The 18,495-nt window shown below is 47.4% G+C and overlaps 2 non-coding genes across 2 annotated transcripts; both read left to right on the forward strand.

Moving 5' to 3' along the window:
* The first annotated feature begins 13,150 nt into the window (after nt 1-13,150).
* On the forward strand, nt 13,151-13,222 carry Trnak-uuu (transfer RNA lysine (anticodon UUU)). Its single transcript has one exon. It is a non-coding gene; the product is annotated as a tRNA-Lys (tRNA).
* Nucleotides 13,223-16,029: 2,807 nt separating this feature from the next.
* Nucleotides 16,030-16,101, forward strand: Trnak-uuu (transfer RNA lysine (anticodon UUU)). Its single transcript has one exon. It is a non-coding gene; the product is annotated as a tRNA-Lys (tRNA).
* The last annotated feature ends 2,394 nt before the right edge of the window (nt 16,102-18,495 follow it).

An 18,495-nucleotide genomic window follows, 5' to 3' on the forward strand; every position in this document is an offset into this window, starting at 1 on the left:
TAGCATAAGAGGGTCTCCCGCCAGTTACCCGCTTATGACAGGCTGTAGACGTTCGCGTCACGCCCCGGGGGTTAAAAAGAAGGTCCCCTTCTCCCCGTGTAGTCTGAGTGGCGCTGGCTACCACCCTCAAGCGTCAGATACAGTTGTAGTATATAAAAATACCCCAGAAAGTGAAGCGGAACACAGTCGCCCAGATAGCCGAATTGGTAAGGCATTCGAGATCTAATCGAAAGGCGTGGGTTCGGTCCCCACTCTGGGCGCGTGTTTTTCTTTCTTTCGTTCTCACGTAATTAATAATAATAAATAATAATGTAACGTCACTAACGGTAAAAAAATATTCTAACTATTCCCCTATGCCTTCTTCGGCGTTGTAGACTGCCGGCATTTCTTCCTGTATTTCTAACGAGCCCCTCATTTACAAACCCTATTATCATGCGAAAGCTTAGCGAGGGCCTCGGTTCTGGCAGCCTTGATGCCAAGGTAGCATAAGAGGGTTTCCCGCCAGTTACCCGCTTATGACAGGCTGTAGACGTTCGCGTCACGCCCCGGGGGTTGAAATGAAGGTCCCCTTCTCCCCGTGTAGTCTGAGGGGCGCTGGCTACCACCCTCAAGCGTCAGATACAGTTTTAGTATATAAAAATACCCCAGAAAGTGAAGCGGAACACAGTCGCCCAGATAGCCGAATTGGAAAGCCATTCGAGATCTAATCGAAAGGCGTGGGTTTGGTCCCCACTCTGGGCGCGTGTTTTTCTTTCTTTCTTTCTCACGTAATTAATAATAATAAATAATAATGTAACGTCACTAACGTTAAACAATATACTAACCATTCCCCTATGCCTTCTTTGGCGTTGTAGACTGCCGGCATTTCTTCCTGTATTTCTAACGAGCCCCTCATTTACAAACCCTATTATCATGCGAAAGCTTAGCGAGGGCCTCGGTTCTGGCAGCCTTGATGCCAAGGTAGTATAAGAGGGTTTCCCGCCAGTTACCCGCTTATGACAGGCTGTAGACGTTCGCGTCACGCCCCGGGGGATGAAAAGAAGGTCCCCTTCTCCCCGTGTAGTCTGAGTGGCGCTGGCTACCACCCTCAAGCGTCAGATACAGTTGTTAGTATATAAAAATACCCCAGAAAGTGAAGCGGAACACAGTCGCCCAGATAGCCGAAGTGGTAAGGCATTCGAGATCTAATCGAAAGGCGTGGGTTCGGTCCCCACTCTGGGCGCGTGTTTTTCTTTCTTTCTCACGTAATTAATAATAATAAATAATAATGTAACGTCACTAACGTTAAAAAATATTCTAACCATTCCCCTATGCCTTCTTTGGCGTTGTAGACTGCCGGCATTTCTTCCTGTATTTCTAACGAGCCCCTCATTTACAAACCCTATTATCATGCGAAAGCTTAGCGAGGGCCTCGGTTCTGGCAGCCTTGATGCCAAGGTAGCATAAGAGGGTTTCCCGCCAGTTACCCGCTTATGACAGGCTGTAGACGTTCGAGTCACGCCCCGGGGGTTGAAAAGAAGGTCCCCTTCTCCCCGTGTAGTCTGAGTGGCGCTGGCTACCACCCTCAAGCGTCAGATACAGTTGCAGTATATAAAAATACCCCAGAAAGTGAAGCGGAACACAGTCGCCCAGATAGCCGAATTGGTAAGGCATTCGAGATCTAATCGAAAGGCGTTGGTTCGGTCCCCACTCTGGGCGCGTGTTTTTCTTTCTTTCTTTCTCACGTAATTAATAATAATAAATAATAATGTAACGTCACTAACGGTAAAAAAATATTCTAACCATTCCCCTATGTCTTCTTTGGCGTTGTACACTGCCGGCATTTCTTCCTGTATTTCTAACAAGCCCCTCATTTACAAACCCTATTATCATGCGAAAGCTTAGCGAGGGCCTCAGTTCTGCCAGCCTTGATGCCAAGGTAGCATAAGAGGGTCTCCCGCCAGTTACCCGCTTATGACAGGCTGTAGACGTTCGCGTCACGCCCCGGGGGTTAAAAAGAAGGTCCCCTTCTCCCCGTGTAGTCTGAGTGGCGCTGGCTACCACCCTCAAGCGTCAGATACAGTTGTAGTATATAAAAATACCCCAGAAAGTGAAGCGGAACACAGTCGCCCAGATAGCCGAATTGGTAAGGCATTCGAGATCTAATCGAAAGGCGTGGGTTCGGTCCCCACTCTGGGCGCGTGTTTTTCTTTCTTTCTTTCTCACGTAATTAATAATAATAAATAATAATGTAACGTCACTAACGGTAAAAAAATATTCTAACTATTCCCCTATGCCTTCTTCGGCGTTGTAGACTGCCGGCATTTCTTCCTGTATTTCTAACGAGCCCCTCATTTACAAACCCTATTATCATGCGAAAGCTTAGCGAGGGCCTCGGTTCTGGCAGCCTTGATGCCAAGGTAGCATAAGAGGGTTTCCCGCCAGTTACCCGCTTATGACAGGCTGTAGACGTTCGCGTCACGCCCCGAGGGTTGAAATGAAGGTCCCCTTCTCCCCGTGTAGTCTGAGGGGCGCTGGCTACCACCCTCAAGCGTCAGATACAGTTTTAGTATATAAAAATACCCCAGAAAGTGAAGCGGAACACAGTCGCCCAGATAGCCGAATTGGAAAGCCATTCGAGATCTAATCGAAAGGCGTGGGTTCGGTCCCCACTCTGGGCGCGTGTTTTTCTTTCTTTCTTTCTCACGTAATAATAATAATAAATAATAATGTAACGTCACTAACGGTAAAAAATATTCTAACCATTCCCCTATGCCTTCTTTGGCGTTGTAGACTGCCAGCATTTCTTCCTGTATTTCTAACGAGCCCCTCATTTACAAACCCTATTATCATGCGAAAGCTTAGCGAGGGCCCCGGTTCTGCCAGCCTTGATGCCAAGGTAGCATAAGAGGGTTTCCCGCCAGTTACCCACTTATGACAGGCTGTAGACGTTCGCGTCACGCCCCGGGGGTGAAAAAGAAGGTCCCCTTCTCCCCGTGTAGTCTGAGTGGCGCTGGCTACCACCGTCAAGCGTCAGATACAGTTGTAGTATATAAAAATACCCCAGAAAGTGAAGCCTAACACAGTCGCCCAGATAGCCGAATTGGTAAGGCATTCGAGATCTAATCTAAAGGCGTTGGTTCGGTCCCCACTCTGGGCGCGTGTTTTTCTTTCTTTCTTTCTCACGTAATTAATAATAATAAATAATAATGTAACGTCACTAACGTTAAAAAATATCCTAACCATTCCCCTATGCCTTCTTTGGCGTTGTAGACTGCCGGCATTTCTTCCTGTATTTCTAACGAGCCCCTCATTTACAAACCCTATTATCATGCGAAAGCTTAGGGAGGGCCTCGGTTCTGGCAGCCTTGATGCCAAGGTAGCATAAGAGGGTTTCCCGCCAGTTACCCGCTTATGACAGGCTGTAGACGTTCGAGTCACGCCCCGGGGGTTGAAAAGAAGGTCCCCTTCTCCCCGTGTAGTCTGAGTGGCGCTGGCTACCACCCTCAAGCGTCAGATACAGTTGTAGTATATAAAAATACCCCAGAAAGTGAAGCGGAACACAGTCGCCCAGATAGCCGAATTGGTAAGGCATTCGAGATCTAATCGAAAGGCGTGGGTTCGGTCCCCACTCTGGGCGCGTGTTTTTCTTTTTTTCTTTCTCACGTAATTAATAATAATAAATAATAATGTAACGTCAATAACGGTAAAAAAATATTCTAACCCTTCCCCTATGCCTTCTTCGGCGTTGTAGACTGCCGGCATTTCTTCCTGTATTTCTAACGAGCCCCTCATTTACAAACCCTATTATCATGCGAAAGCTTAGCGAGGGCCTCGGTTCTGGCAGCCTTGATGCCAAGGTAGCATAAGAGGGTTTCCCGCCAGTTACCCGCTTATGACAGGCTGTAGACGTTCGCGTCACGCCCCGTGGGTTGAAATGAAGGTCCCCTTCTCCCCGTGTAGTCTGAGGGGCGCTGGCTACCACCCTCAAGCGTCAGATACAGTTTTAGTATATAAAAATACCCCAGAAAGTGAAGCGGAACACAGTCGCCCAGATAGCCGAATTGGAAAGCCATTCGAGATCTAATCGAAAGGCTTGGGTTCGGTCCCCACTCTGGGCGCGTGTTTTTCTTTCTTTCTTTCTCACGTAATTAATAATAATAAATAATAATGTAACGTCACTAACGTTAAAAAATATTCTAACCATTCCCCTATGCATTCTTTGGCGTTGTAGACTGCCGGCATTTCTTCCTGTATTTCTAACGAGCCCCTCATTTACAAACCCTATTATCATGCGAAAGCTTAGCGAGGGCCTCGGTTCTGGCAGCCTTGATGCCAAGGTAGTATAAGAGGGTTTCCCGCCAGTTACCCGCTTATGACAGGCTGTAGACGTTCGCGTCACGCCCCGGGGGTTGAAAAGAAGGTCCCCTTCTCCCCGTGTAGTCTGAGTGCCGCTGGCTACCACCCTCAAGCGTCAGATACAGTTGTAGTATATAAAAATACCGCAGAAAGTGAACCGGAACACAGTCGCCCAGATAGCCGAAGTGGTAAGGCATTCGAGATCTAATCGAAAGGCGTGGGTTCGGTCCCCACTCTGGGCGCGTGTTTTTCTTTCTTTCTTTCTCACGTAATTAATAATAATAAATAATAATGTAACGTCACTAACGGTAAAAAATTATTCTAACCATTCCCCTATGCCTTCTTTGGCGTTGTAGACTGCCGGCATTTCTTCCTGTATTTCTAACGAGCCCCTCATTTACAAACCCTATTATCATCCGAAAGCTTAGCGAGGGCCTCGGTTCTGCCAGCCTTGATGCCAAGGTAGCATAAGAGGGTTTCCCGCCAGTTACCCGCTTATGACAGGCTGTAGACGTTCGCGTCACGCCCCGGGGGTTAAAAAGAAGGTACCCTTCTCCCCGCGTAGTCTGAGTGGCGCTGGCTACCACCCTCAAGCGTCAGATACAGTTGTAGTATATAAAAATACCCCAGAAAGTGAAGCCTAACACAGTCGCCCAGATAGCCGAATTGGTAAGGCATTCGAGATCTAATCGAAAGGTGTTGGTTCGGTCCCCACTCTGGGCGCCTGTTTTTCTTTCTTTCTTTCTCACGTAATTAATAATAATAAATAATAATGTAACGTCACTAACGTTAAAAAATATTCTAACCATTCCCCTATGCCTTCTTTGGCGTTGTAGACTGCCGGCATTTCTTCCTGTATTTCTAACGAGCCCCTCATTTACAAACCCTATTATCATGCGAAAGCTTAGCGAGGGCCTCGGTTCTGGCAGCCTTGATGCCAAGGTAGCATAAGAGGGTTTCCCGCCAGTTACCCACTTATGACAGGCTGTAGACGTTCGAGTCACGCCCCGGGGGTTGAAAAGAAGGTCCCCTTCTCCCCGTGTAGTCTGAGTGGCGCTGGCTACCACCCTGAAGCGTCAGATACAGTTGTAGTATATAAAAATACCGCAGAAAGTGAAGCGGAACACAGTCGCCCAGATAGCCGAATTGGTAAGGCATTCGAGATCTAATCGAAAGGTGTTGGTTCGGTCCCCACTCTGGGCGCCTGTTTTTCTTTCTTTCTTTCTCACGTAATTAATAATAATAAATAATAATGTAACGTCACTAACGTTAAAAAATATTCTAACCATTCCCCTATGCCTTCTTTGGCGTTGTAGACTGCCGGCATTTCTCCTTGAATTTCTAACGAGCCCCTCATTTACAAACCCTATTATCATGCGAAAGCTTAGCGAGGGCCTCGGTTCTGGCAGCCTTGATGCCAAGGTAGCATAAGAGGGTTACCCGCCAGTTACCCACTTATGACAGGCTGTAGACGTTCGAGTCACGCCCCGGGGGTTGAAAAGAAGGTCCCCTTCTCCCCGTGTAGTCTGAGTGGCGCTGGCTACCACCCTGAAGCGTCAGATACAGTTGTAGTATATAAAAATACCGCAGAAAGTGAAGCGGAACCCAGTCGCCCAGATAGCCGAATTGGTAAGGCATTCGAGATCTAATCGAAAGGCGTGGGTTCGGTCCCCACTCTGGGCGCGTGTTTTTCTTTCTTTCTTTCTCACGTAATTAATAATAATAAATAATAATGTAACGTCACTAACGTTAAACAATATACTAACCATTCCCCTATGCCTTCTTTGGCGTTGTAGACTGCCGGCATTTCTTCCTGTATTTCTAACGAGCCCCTCATTTACAAACCCTATTATCATGCGAAAGCTTAGCGAGGGCCTCGGTTCTGGCAGCCTTGATGCCAAGGTAGTATAAGAGGGTTTCCCGCCAGTTACCCGCTTATGACAGGCTGTAGACGTTCGCGTCACGCCCCGGGGGATGAAAAGAAGGTCCCCTTCTCCCCGTGTAGTCTGAGTGGCGCTGGCTACCACCCTCAAGCGTCAGATACAGTTGTTAGTATATAAAAATACCCCAGAAAGTGAAGCGGAACACAGTCGCCCAGATAGCCGAAGTGGTAAGGCATTCGAGATCTAATCGAAAGGCGTGGGTTCGGTCCCCACTCTGGGCGCGTGTTTTTCTTTCTTTCTCACGTAATTAATAATAATAAATAATAATGTAACGTCACTAACGTTAAAAAATATTCTAACCATTCCCCTATGCCTTCTTTGGCGTTGTAGACTGCCGGCATTTCTTCCTGTATTTCTAACGAGCCCCTCATTTACAAACCCTATTATCATGCGAAAGCTTAGCGAGGGCCTCGGTTCTGGCAGCCTTGATGCCAAGGTAGCATAAGAGGGTTTCCCGCCAGTTACCCGCTTATGACAGGCTGTAGACGTTCGAGTCACGCCCCGGGGGTTGAAAAGAAGGTCCCCTTCTCCCCGTGTAGTCTGAGTGGCGCTGGCTACCACCCTCAAGCGTCAGATACAGTTGCAGTATATAAAAATACCCCAGAAAGTGAAGCGGAACACAGTCGCCCAGATAGCCGAATTGGTAAGGCATTCGAGATCTAATCGAAAGGCGTTGGTTCGGTCCCCACTCTGGGCGCGTGTTTTTCTTTCTTTCTTTCTCACGTAATTAATAATAATAAATAATAATGTAACGTCACTAACGGTAAAAAAATATTCTAACCATTCCCCTATGCCTTCTTTGGCGTTGTACACTGCCGGCATTTCTTCCTGTATTTCTAACGAGCCCCTCATTTACAAACCCTATTATCATGCGAAAGCTTAGCGAGGGCCTCAGTTCTGCCAGCCTTGATGCCAAGGTAGCATAAGAGGGTCTCCCGCCAGTTACCCGCTTATGACAGGCTGTAGACGTTCGCGTCACGCCCCGGGGGTTAAAAAGAAGGTCCCCTTCTCCCCGTGTAGTCTGAGTGGCGCTGGCTACCACCCTCAAGCGTCAGATACAGTTGTAGTATATAAAAATACCCCAGAAAGTGAAGCGGAACACAGTCGCCCAGATAGCCGAATTGGTAAGGCATTCGAGATCTAATCGAAAGGCGTGGGTTCGGTCCCCACTCTGGGCGCGTGTTTTTCTTTCTTTCTTTCTCACGTAATTAATAATAATAAATAATAATGTAACGTCACTAACGGTAAAAAAATATTCTAACTATTCCCCTATGCCTTCTTCGGCGTTGTAGACTGCCGGCATTTCTTCCTGTATTTCTAACGAGCCCCTCATTTACAAACCCTATTATCATGCGAAAGCTTAGCGAGGGCCTCGGTTCTGGCAGCCTTGATGCCAAGGTAGCATAAGAGGGTTTCCCGCCAGTTACCCGCTTATGACAGGCTGTAGACGTTCGCGTCACGCCCCGAGGGTTGAAATGAAGGTCCCCTTCTCCCCGTGTAGTCTGAGGGGCGCTGGCTACCACCCTGAAGCGTCAGATACAGTTTTAGTATATAAAAATACCCCAGAAATTGAAGCGGAACACAGTCGCCCAGATAGCCGAATTGGAAAGCCATTCGAGATCTAATCGAAAGGCGTGGGTTCGGTCCCCACTCTGGGCGCGTGTTTTTCTTTCTTTCTTTCTCACGTAATAATAATAATAAATAATAATGTAACGTCACTAACGGTAAAAAATATTCTAACCATTCCCCTATGCCTTCTTTGGCGTTGTAGACTGCCAGCATTTCTTCCTGTATTTCTAACGAGCCCCTCATTTACAAACCCTATTATCATGCGAAAGCTTAGCGAGGGCCTCGGTTCTGCCAGCCTTGATGCCAAGGTAGCATAAGAGGGTTTCCCGCCAGTTACCCACTTATGACAGGCTGTAGACGTTCGCGTCACGCCCCGGGGGTGAAAAAGAAGGTCCCCTTCTCCCCGTGTAGTCTGAGTGGCGCTGGCTACCACCCTCAAGCGTCAGATACAGTTGTAGTATATAAAAATACCCCAGAAAGTGAAGCCTAACACAGTCGCCCAGATAGCCGAATTGGTAAGGCATTCGAGATCTAATCGAAAGGCGTTGGTTCGGTCCCCACTCTGGGCGCGTGTTTTTCTTTCTTTCTTTCTCACGTAATTAATAATAATAAATAATAATGTAACGTCACTAACGTTAAAAAATATTCTAACCACTCCCCTATGCCTTCTTTGGCGTTGTAGACTGCCGGCATTTCTTCCTGTATTTCTAACGAGCCCCTCATTTACAAACCCTATTATCATGCGAAAGCTTAGCGAGTGCCTCGGTTCTGGCAGCCTTGATGCCAAGGTAGCATAAGAGGGTTTCCCGCCAGTTACCCGCTTATGACAGGCTGTAGACGTTCGAGTCACGCCCCGGGGGTTGAAAAGAAGGTCCCCTTCTCCCCGTGTAGTCTGAGTGGCGCTGGCTACCACCCTCAAGCGTCAGATACAGTTGTAGTATATAAAAATACCCCAGAAAGTGAAGCGGAACACAGTCGCCCAGATAGCCGAATTGGTAAGGCATTCGAGATCTAATCGAAAGGCGTGGGTTCGGTCCCCACTCTGGGCGCGTGTTTTTCTTTTTTTCTTTCTCACGTAATTAATAATAATAAATAATAATGTAACGTCAATAACGGTAAAAAAATATTCTAACCATTCCCCTATGCCTTCTTCGGCGTTGTAGACTGCCGGCATTTCTTCCTGTATTTCTAACGAGCCCCTCATTTACAAACCCTATTATCATGCGAAAGCTTAGCGAGGGCCTCGGTTCTGGCAGCCTTGATGCCAAGGTAGTATAAGAGGGTTTCCCGCCAGTTACCCGCTTATGACAGGCTGTAGACGTTCGCGTCACGCCCCGGGGGTTGAAAAGAAGGTCCCCTTCTCCCCGTGTAGTCTGAGTGCCGCTGGCTACCACCCTCAAGCGTCAGATACAGTTGTAGTATATAAAAATACCGCAGAAAGTGAACCGGAACACAGTCGCCCAGATAGCCGAAGTGGTAAGGCATTCGAGATCTAATCGAAAGGCGTGGGTTCGGTCCCCACTCTGGGCGCGTGTTTTTCTTTCTTTCTTTCTCACGTAACTAATAATAATAAATAATAATGTAACGTCACTAACGGTAAAAAATTATTCTAACCATTCCCCTATGCCTTCTTTGGCGTTGTAGACTGCCGGCATTTCTTCCTGTATTTCTAACGAGCCCCTCATTTACAAACCCTATTATCATGCGAAAGCTTAGCGAGGGCCTCGGTTCTGCCAGCCTTGATACCAAGGTAGCATAAGAGGGTTTCCCGCCAGTTACCCGCTTATGACAGGCTGTAGACGTTCGCGTCACGCCCCGGGGGTTAAAAAGAAGGTACCCTTCTCCCCGCGTAGTCTGAGTGGCGCTGGCTACCACCCTCAAGCGTCAGATACAGTTGTAGTATATAAAAATACCCCAGAAAGTGAAGCCTAACACAGTCGCCCAGATAGCCGAATTGGTAAGGCATTCGAGATCTAATCGAAAGGTGTTGGTTCGGTCCCCACTCTGGGCGCCTGTTTTTCTTTCTTTCTTTCTCACGTAATTAATAATAATAAATAATAATGTAACGTCACTAACGTTAAAAAATATTCTAACCATTCCCCTATGCCTTCTTTGGCGTTGTAGACTGCCGGCATTTCTTCCTGTATTTCTAACGAGCCCCTCATTTACAAACCCTATTATCATGCGAAAGCTTAGCGAGGGCCTCGGTTCTGGCAGCCTTGATGCCAAGGTAGCATAAGAGGGTTTCCCGCCAGTTACCCACTTATGACAGGCTGTAGACGTTCGAGTCACGAACCGGGGGTTGAAAAGAAGGTCCCCTTCTCCCCGTGTAGTCTGAGTGGCGCTGGCTACCACCCTGAAGCGTCAGATACAGTTGTAGTATATAAAAATACCGCAGAAAGTGAAGCGGAACACAGTCGCCCAGATAGCCGAATTGGTAAGGCATTCGAGATCTAATCGAAAGGCGTGGGTTCGGTCCCCACTCTGGGCGCGTTTTTCTTTTTTTCTTTCTCACGTAATTAATAATAATAAATAATAATGTAAGTCACTAACGGTAAAAAAATATTCTAACCATTCCCCTATGCCTTCTTCGGCGTTGTAGACTGCCGGCATTTCTTCCTGTATTTCTAACGAGCCCCTCATTTACAAACCCTATTATCATGCGAAAGCTTAGCGAGGGCCTCGGTTCTGGCAGCCTTGATGCCAAGGTAGCATAAGAGGGTTTCCCGCCAGTTACCCGCTTATGACAGGCTGTAGACGTTCGCGTCACGCCCCGGGGGTTGAAATGAAGGTCCCCTTCTCCCCGTGTAGTCTGAAGGGCGCTGGCTACCACCCTCAAGCGTCAGATACAGTTTTAGTATATAAAAATACCCCAGAAAGTGAAGCGGAACACAGTCGCCCAGATAGCCGAATTGGAAAGCCATTCGAGATCTAATCGAAAGGCGTGGGTTCGGTCCCCACTCTGGGCGCGTGTTTTTCTTTCTTTCTTTCTCACGTAATTAATAATAATAAATAATAATGTAACGTCACTAACGTTAAAAAATATTCTAACCATTCCCCTATGCCTTCTTTGGCGTTGTAGACTGCCGGCATTTCTTCCTGTAATTCTAACGAGCCCCTCATTTACAAACCCTATTATCATGCGAAAGCTTAGCGAGGGCCTCGGTTCTGGCAGCCTTGATGCCAAGGTAGTATAAGAGGGTTTCCTGCCAGTTACCCGCTTATGACAGGCTGTAGACGTTCGCGTCACGCCCCGGGGGTTGAAAAGAAGGTCCCCTTCTCCCCGTGTAGTCTGAGTGCCGCTGGCTACCACCCCCAAGCGTCAGATACAGTTGTAGTATATAAAAATACCGCAGAAAGTGAACCGGAACACAGTCGCCCAGATAGCCGAAGTGGTAAGGCATTCGAGATCTAATCGAAAGGCGTGGGTTCGGTCCCCACTCTGGGCGCGTGTTTTTCTTTCTTTCTTTCTCACGTAATTAATAATAATAAATAATAATGTAACGTCACTAACGGTAAAAAAATATTCTAACCATTCCCCTATGCCTTCTTTGGCGTTGTAGACTGCCGGCATTTCTTCCTGTATTTCTAACGAGCCCCTCATTTACAAACCCTATTATCATGCGAAAGCTTAGCGAGGGCCTCGGTTCTGCCAGCCTTGATGCCAAGGTAGCATAAGAGGGTTTCCCGCCAGTTACCCGCTTATGACAGGCTGTAGACGTTCGCGTCACGCCCCGGGTGTTAAAAAGAATGTCCCCTTCTCCCCGTGTAGTCTGAGTGGCGCTGGCTACCACCCTCAAGCGTCAGATACAGTTGTAGTATATAAAAATACCCCAGAAAGTGAAGCCTAACACAGTCACCCAGATAGCCGAATTGGTAAGGCATTCGAGATCTAATCGAAAGGCGTTGGTTCGGTCCCCACTCTGGGCGCGTGTTTTTCTTTCTTTCTTTCTCACGTAATTAATAATAATAAATATTAAGGTAACGTCACTAACGTTAAAAAATATTCTAACCATTCCCCTATGCCTTCTTTGGCGTTGTAGACTGCCGGCATTTCTTCCTGTATTTCTAACGAGCCCCTCATTTACAAACCCTATTATCATGCGAAAGCTTAGCGAGGGCCTCGGTTCTGGCAGCCTTGATGCCAAGGTAGCATAAGAGGGTTTCCCGCCAGTTACCCGCTTATGACAGGCTGTAGACGTTCGAGTCACGCCCCGGGGGTTGAAAAGAAGGTCCCCTTCTCCCCGTGTAGTCTGAGTGGCGCTGGCTACCACCCTCAAGCGTCAGATACAGTTGTAGTATATAAAAATACCCCAGAAAGTGAAGCGGAACACAGTCGCCCAGATAGCCGAATTGGTAAGGCATTCGAGATCTAATCGAAAGGCGTGGGTTCGGTCCCCACTCTGGGCGCGTGTTTTTCTTTCTTTCTTTCTCACATAATTAATAATAATAAATAATAATGTAACGTCACTAACGGTAAAAAAATATTCTAACCATTCCCCTATGCCTTTTTCGGCGTTGTAGACTGCCGGCATTTCTTCCTGTATTTCTAACGAGCCCCTCATTTACAAACCCTATTATCATGCGAAAGCTTAGCGAGGGCCTCGGTTCTGGCAGCCTTGATGCCAAGGTAGCATAAGAGGGTTTCCCGCCAGTTACCCGCTTATGACAGGCTGTAGACGTTCGCGTCACGCCCCGGGGGTTGAAATGAAGGTCCCCTTCTCCCCGTGTAGTCTGAGGGGCGCTGGCTACGACCCTCAAGCGTCAGATACAGTTTTAGTATATAAAAATACCCCAGAAAGTGAAGCGGAACACAGTCGCCCAGATAGCCGAATTGGAAAGCCATTCGAGATCTAATCGAAAGGCGTGGGTTCGGTCCCCACTCTGGGCGCGTGTTTTTCTTTCTTTCTTTCTCACGTAATTAATATAAAATAAATAATAATGTAACGTCACTAACGTTAAAAAATATACTAACCATTCCCCTATGCCTTCTTTGGCGTTGTAGACTGCCGGCATTTCTTCCTGTATTTCTAACGAGCCCCTCATTTACAAACCCTATTATCATGCGAAAGCTTAGCGAGGGCCTCGGTTCTGGCAGCCTTGATGCCAAGGTAGCATAAGAGGGTTTTCCGCCAGTTACCCGCTTATGACAGGCTGTAGACGTTCGCGGCATGCCCCGGGGGTTGAAAAGAAGGTCCCCTTCTCCCCGTGTAGTCTGAGTGGCGCTGGCTACCACCCTCAAGCGTCAGATACAGTTGTAGTATATCAAAATACCCCAGAAAGTGAAGCGGAACACAGTCGCCCAGATAGCCAAATTGGTAAGGCATTCGAGATTTAATCGAAAGGCGTGGGTTCGGTCCCCACTCTGGGCGCCTGTTTTTCTTTCTTTCTTTCTCACGTATTTAATAATAATAAATATTAATGTAACGTCACTAACGGTAAAAAAATATTCTAACCATTCCCCTATGCCTTCTTTGGCGTTGTAGACTGCCGGCATTTCTTCCTGTATTTCTAACGAGACCCTCATTTACAAACCCTATTATCATGCGAAAGCTTAGCGAGGGCCTCGGTTCTGGCAGCCTTGATGCCAAGGTAGCATAAGAGGGTTTCCCGCCAGTTACCCGCTTATGACAGGCTGTAGACGTTCGCGTCACGAACCGGGGGTTGAAAAGAAGGTCCCTTCTCCCCGTGTAGTCTGAGTGGCGCTGGCTACCACCCTCAAGCGTCAGATACAGTTGTAGTATATAAAAATTCCCCAGAAAGTGAAGCGGAACACAGTCGCCCAGATAGCCGAATTGGTAAGCCATTCGAGATCTAATCGAAAGGCGTTGGTTCGGTCCCCACTCTTGGCGCGTGTTTTTCTTTCTTTCTTTCTCACGTAATTAATAATAATAAATAATAATGTAACGTCACTAACGATAAAAAAATATTCTAACCATTCCCCTATGCCTTCTTTGGCGTTGTAGACTGCCGGCATTTCTTCCTGTATTTCTAACGAGCCTCTCATTTACAAACCCTATTATCATGCGAAAGCTTAGCGAGGGCCTCGGTTCTGGCAGCCTTGATGCCAAGGTAGTATAAGAGGGTTTCCCGCCAGTTACCCGCTTATGACAGGCTGTAGACGTTCGCGTCACGCCCCGGGGGTTGAAAAGAAGGTCCCCTTCTCCCCGTGTAGTCTGAGTGGCGCTGGCTACCACCCTCAAGCGTCAGATACAGTTGTAGTATATAAAAATACCCCAGAAAGTGAAGCGGAACACAGTCGCCCAGATAGCCGAAGTGGTAAGGCATTCGAGATCTAATCGAAAGGCGTGGGTTCGGTCCCCACTCTGGGCGCGTGTTTTTCTTTCTTTCTTTCTCACGTAATTAATAACAATAAATAATAATGTAACGTCACTAACGGTAAAAAAATATTCTAACCATTCCCCTATGCCTTCTTTGGCGTTGTAGACTGCCGGCATTTCTTCCTGTATTTCTAACGAGCCCCTCATTTACAAACCCTATTATCATGCGAAAGCTTAGCGAGGGCCTCGGTTCTGCCAGCCTTGATGCCAAGGTAGCATAAGAGGGTTTCCCGCCAGTTACCCGCTTATGACAGGCTGTAGACGTTCGCGTCACGCCCCGGGGGTTAAAAAGAAGGTCCCCTTCTCCCCGTGTAGTCTGAGTGGCGCTGGCTACCACCCTCAAGCGTCAGATACAGTTGAAGTATATAAAAATACCCCAGAAAGTGAAGCGGAACACAGTCGCCCAGATAGCCGAATTGGTAAGGCATTCGAGATCTAATCGAAAGGCGTTGGTTCGGTCCCCACTCTGGGCGCGTGTTTTTCTTTCTTTCTCACGTAATTAAAAATAATAAATAATAATGTAACGTCACTAACGTTAAAAAATATTCTAACCATTCCCCTATGCCTTCTTTGGCGTTGTAGACTGCCGGCATTTCTTCCTGTATTTCTAACGAGCCCCTCATTTACAAACCCTATTATCATGCGAAAGCTTAGCGAGGGCCTCGGTTCTGCCAGCCTTGATGCCAAGGTAGCATAAGAGGGTTTCCCGCCAGTTACCCGCTTATGACAGGCTGTAGACGTTCGCGTCACGCCCCGGGGGTTAAAAAGAAGGTCCCCTTCTCCCCGTGTAGTCTGAGTGGCGCTGGCTACCACCCTCAAGCGTCAGATACAGTTGTAGTATATAAAAATACCCCAGAAAGTGAAGCCTAACACAGTCGCCCAGATAGCCGAATTGGTAAGGCATTCGAGATCTAATCGAAAGGCGTTGGTTCGGTCCCCACTCTGGGCGCGTGTTTTTCTTTCTTTCTTTCTCACGTAATTAATAATAATAAATAATAATGTAACGTCACTAACGTTAAGAAATATTCTAACCATTCCCCTATGCCTTCTTTGGCCTTGTAGACTGCCGGCATTTCTTCCTTTTTTTCTAACAAGCCCCTCATTTACAAACCCTATTATCAAGCGAAAGCTTAGCGAGGGCCTCGGTTCTGGCAGCCTTGATGCCAAGGTAGCATAAGAGGGTTTCCCGCCAGTTACCCGCTTATGACAGGCTGTAGACGTTCGAGTCACGCCCCGGGGGTTGAAAAGAAGGTCCCCTTCTCCCCGTGTAGTCTGAGTGGCGCTGGCTACCACCCTCAAGCGTCAGATACAGTTGTAGTATATAAAAATACCCCAGAAAGTGAAGCGGAACACAGTCGCCCAGATAGCCGAATTGGTAAGGCATTCGAGATCTAATCGAAAGGCGTGGGTTCGGTCCCCACTCTGGGCGCGTGTTTTTCTTTCTTTCTTTCTCACATAATTAATAATAATAAATAATAATGTAACGTCACTAACGGTAAAAAAATATTCTAACCATTCCCCTATGCCTTTTTCGGCGTTGTAGACTGCCGGCATTTCTTCCTGTATTTCTAACGAGCCCCTCATTTACAAACCCTATTATCATGCGAAAGCTTAGCGAGGGCCTCGGTTCTGGCAGCCTTGATGCCAAGGTAGCATAAGAGGGTTTCCCGCCAGTTACCCGCTTATGACAGGCTGTAGACGTTCGCGTCACGCCCCGGGGGTTGAAATGAAGGTCCCCTTCTCCCCGTGTAGTCTGAGGGGCGCTGGCTACCACCCTCAAGCGTCAGATACTGTTTTAGTATATCAAAATACCCCAGAAAGTGAAGCGGAACACAGTCGCCCAGATAGCCAAATTGGTAAGGCATTCGAGATTTAATCGAAAGGCGTGGGTTCGGTCCCCACTCTGGGCGCCTGTTTTTCTTTCTTTCTTTCTCACGTATTTAATAATAATAAATATTAATGTAACGTCACTAACGGTAAAAAAATATTCTAACCATTCCCCTATGCCTTCTTTGGCGTTGTAGACTGCCGGCATTTCTTCCTGTATTTCTAACGAGACCCTCATTTACAAACCCTATTATCATGCGAAAGCTTAGCGAGGGCCTCGGTTCTGGCAGCCTTGATGCCAAGGTAGCATAAGAGGGTTTCCCGCCAGTTACCCGCTTATGACAGGCTGTAGACGTTCGCGTCACGAACCGGGGGTTGAAAAGAAGGTCCCTTCTCCCCGTGTAGTCTGAGTGGCGCTGGCTACCACCCTCAAGCGTCAGATACAGTTGTAGTATATAAAAATTCCCCAGAAAGTGAAGCGGAACACAGTCGCCCAGATAGCCGAATTGGTAAGCCATTCGAGATCTAATCGAAAGGCGTTGGTTCGGTCCCCACTCTTGGCGCGTGTTTTTCTTTCTTTCTTTCTCACGTAATTAATAATAATAAATAATAATGTAACGTCACTAACGATAAAAAAATATTCTAACCATTCCCCTATGCCTTCTTTGGCGTTGTAGACTGCCGGCATTTCTTCCTGTATTTCTAACGAGCCTCTCATTTACAAACCCTATTATCATGCGAAAGCTTAGCGAGGGCCTCGGTTCTGGCAGCCTTGATGCCAAGGTAGTATAAGAGGGTTTCCCGCCAGTTACCCGCTTATGACAGGCTGTAGACGTTCGCGTCACGCCCCGGGGGTTGAAAAGAAGGTCCCCTTCTCCCCGTGTAGTCTGAGTGGCGCTGGCTACCACCCTCAAGCGTCAGATACAGTTGTAGTATATAAAAATACCCCAGAAAGTGAAGCGGAACACAGTCGCCCAGATAGCCGAAGTGGTAAGGCATTCGAGATCTAATCGAAAGGCGTGGGTTCGGTCCCCACTCTGGGCGCGTGTTTTTCTTTCTTTCTTTCTCACGTAATTAATAACAATAAATAATAATGTAACGTCACTAACGGTAAAAAAATATTCTAACCATTCCCCTATGCCTTCTTTGGCGTTGTAGACTGCCGGCATTTCTTCCTGTATTTCTAACGAGCCCCTCATTTACAAACCCTATTATCATGCGAAAGCTTAGCGAAGGCCTCGGTTCTGCCAGCCTTGATGCCAAGGTAGCATAAGAGGGTTTCCCGCCAGTTACCCGCTTATGACAGGCTGTAGACGTTCGCGTCACGCCCCGGGGGTTAAAAAGAAGGTCCCCTTCTCCCCGTGTAGTCTGAGTGGCGCTGGCTACCACCCTCAAGCGTCAGATACAGTTGAAGTATATAAAAATACCCCAGAAAGTGAAGCGGAACACAGTCGCCCAGATAGCCGAATTGGTAAGGCATTCGAGATCTAATCGAAAGGCGTTGGTTCGGTCCCCACTCTGGGCGCGTGTTTTTCTTTCTTTCTCACGTAATTAAAAATAATAAATAATAATGTAACGTCACTAACGTTAAAAAATATTCTAAACATTCCCCTATGCCTTCTTTGGCGTTGTAGACTGCCGGCATTTCTTCCTGTATTTCTAACGAGCCCCTCATTTACAAACCCTATTATCATGCGAAAGCTTAGCGAGGGCCTCGGTTCTGCCAGCCTTGATGCCAAGGTAGCATAAGAGGGTTTCCCGCCAGTTACCCGCTTATGACAGGCTGTAGACGTTCGCGTCACGCCCCGGGGGTTAAAAAGAAGGTCCCCTTCTCCCCGTGTAGTCTGAGTGGCGCTGGCTACCACCCTCAAGCGTCAGATACAGTTGTAGTATATAAAAATACCCCAGAAAGTGAAGCCTAACACAGTCGCCCAGATAGCCGAATTGGTAAGGCATTCGAGATCTAATCGAAAGGCGTTGGTTCGGTCCCCACTCTGGGCGCGTGTTTTTCTTTCTTTCTTTCTCACGTAATTAATAATAATAAATAATAATGTAACGTCACTAACGTTAAGAAATATTCTAACCATTCCCCTATGCCTTCTTTGGCCTTGTAGACTGCCGGCATTTCTTCCTTTTTTTCTAACAAGCCCCTCATTTACAAACCCTATTATCAAGCGAAAGCTTAGCGAGGGCCTCGGTTCTGGCAGCCTTGATGCCAAGGTAGCATAAGAGGGTTTCCCGCCAGTTACCCGCTTATGACAGGCTGTAGACGTTCGAGTCACGCCCCGGGGGTTGAAAAGAAGGTCCCCTTCTCCCCGTGTAGTCTGAGTGGCGCTGGCTACCACCCTCAAGCGTCAGATACAGTTGTAGTATATAAAAATACCCCAGAAAGTGAAGCGGAACACAGTCGCCCAGATAGCCGAATTGGTAAGGCATTCGAGATCTAATCGAAAGGCGTGGGTTCGGTCCCCACTCTG

This window comes from Haemaphysalis longicornis, unplaced genomic scaffold, assembly GCF_048455015.1.
Source record: "Haemaphysalis longicornis isolate Haplotype H1 unplaced genomic scaffold, Haemaphysalis longicornis Haplotype H1 scaffold_11, whole genome shotgun sequence".
NCBI classification, from domain to species: domain Eukaryota; kingdom Metazoa; phylum Arthropoda; class Arachnida; order Ixodida; family Ixodidae; genus Haemaphysalis; species Haemaphysalis longicornis.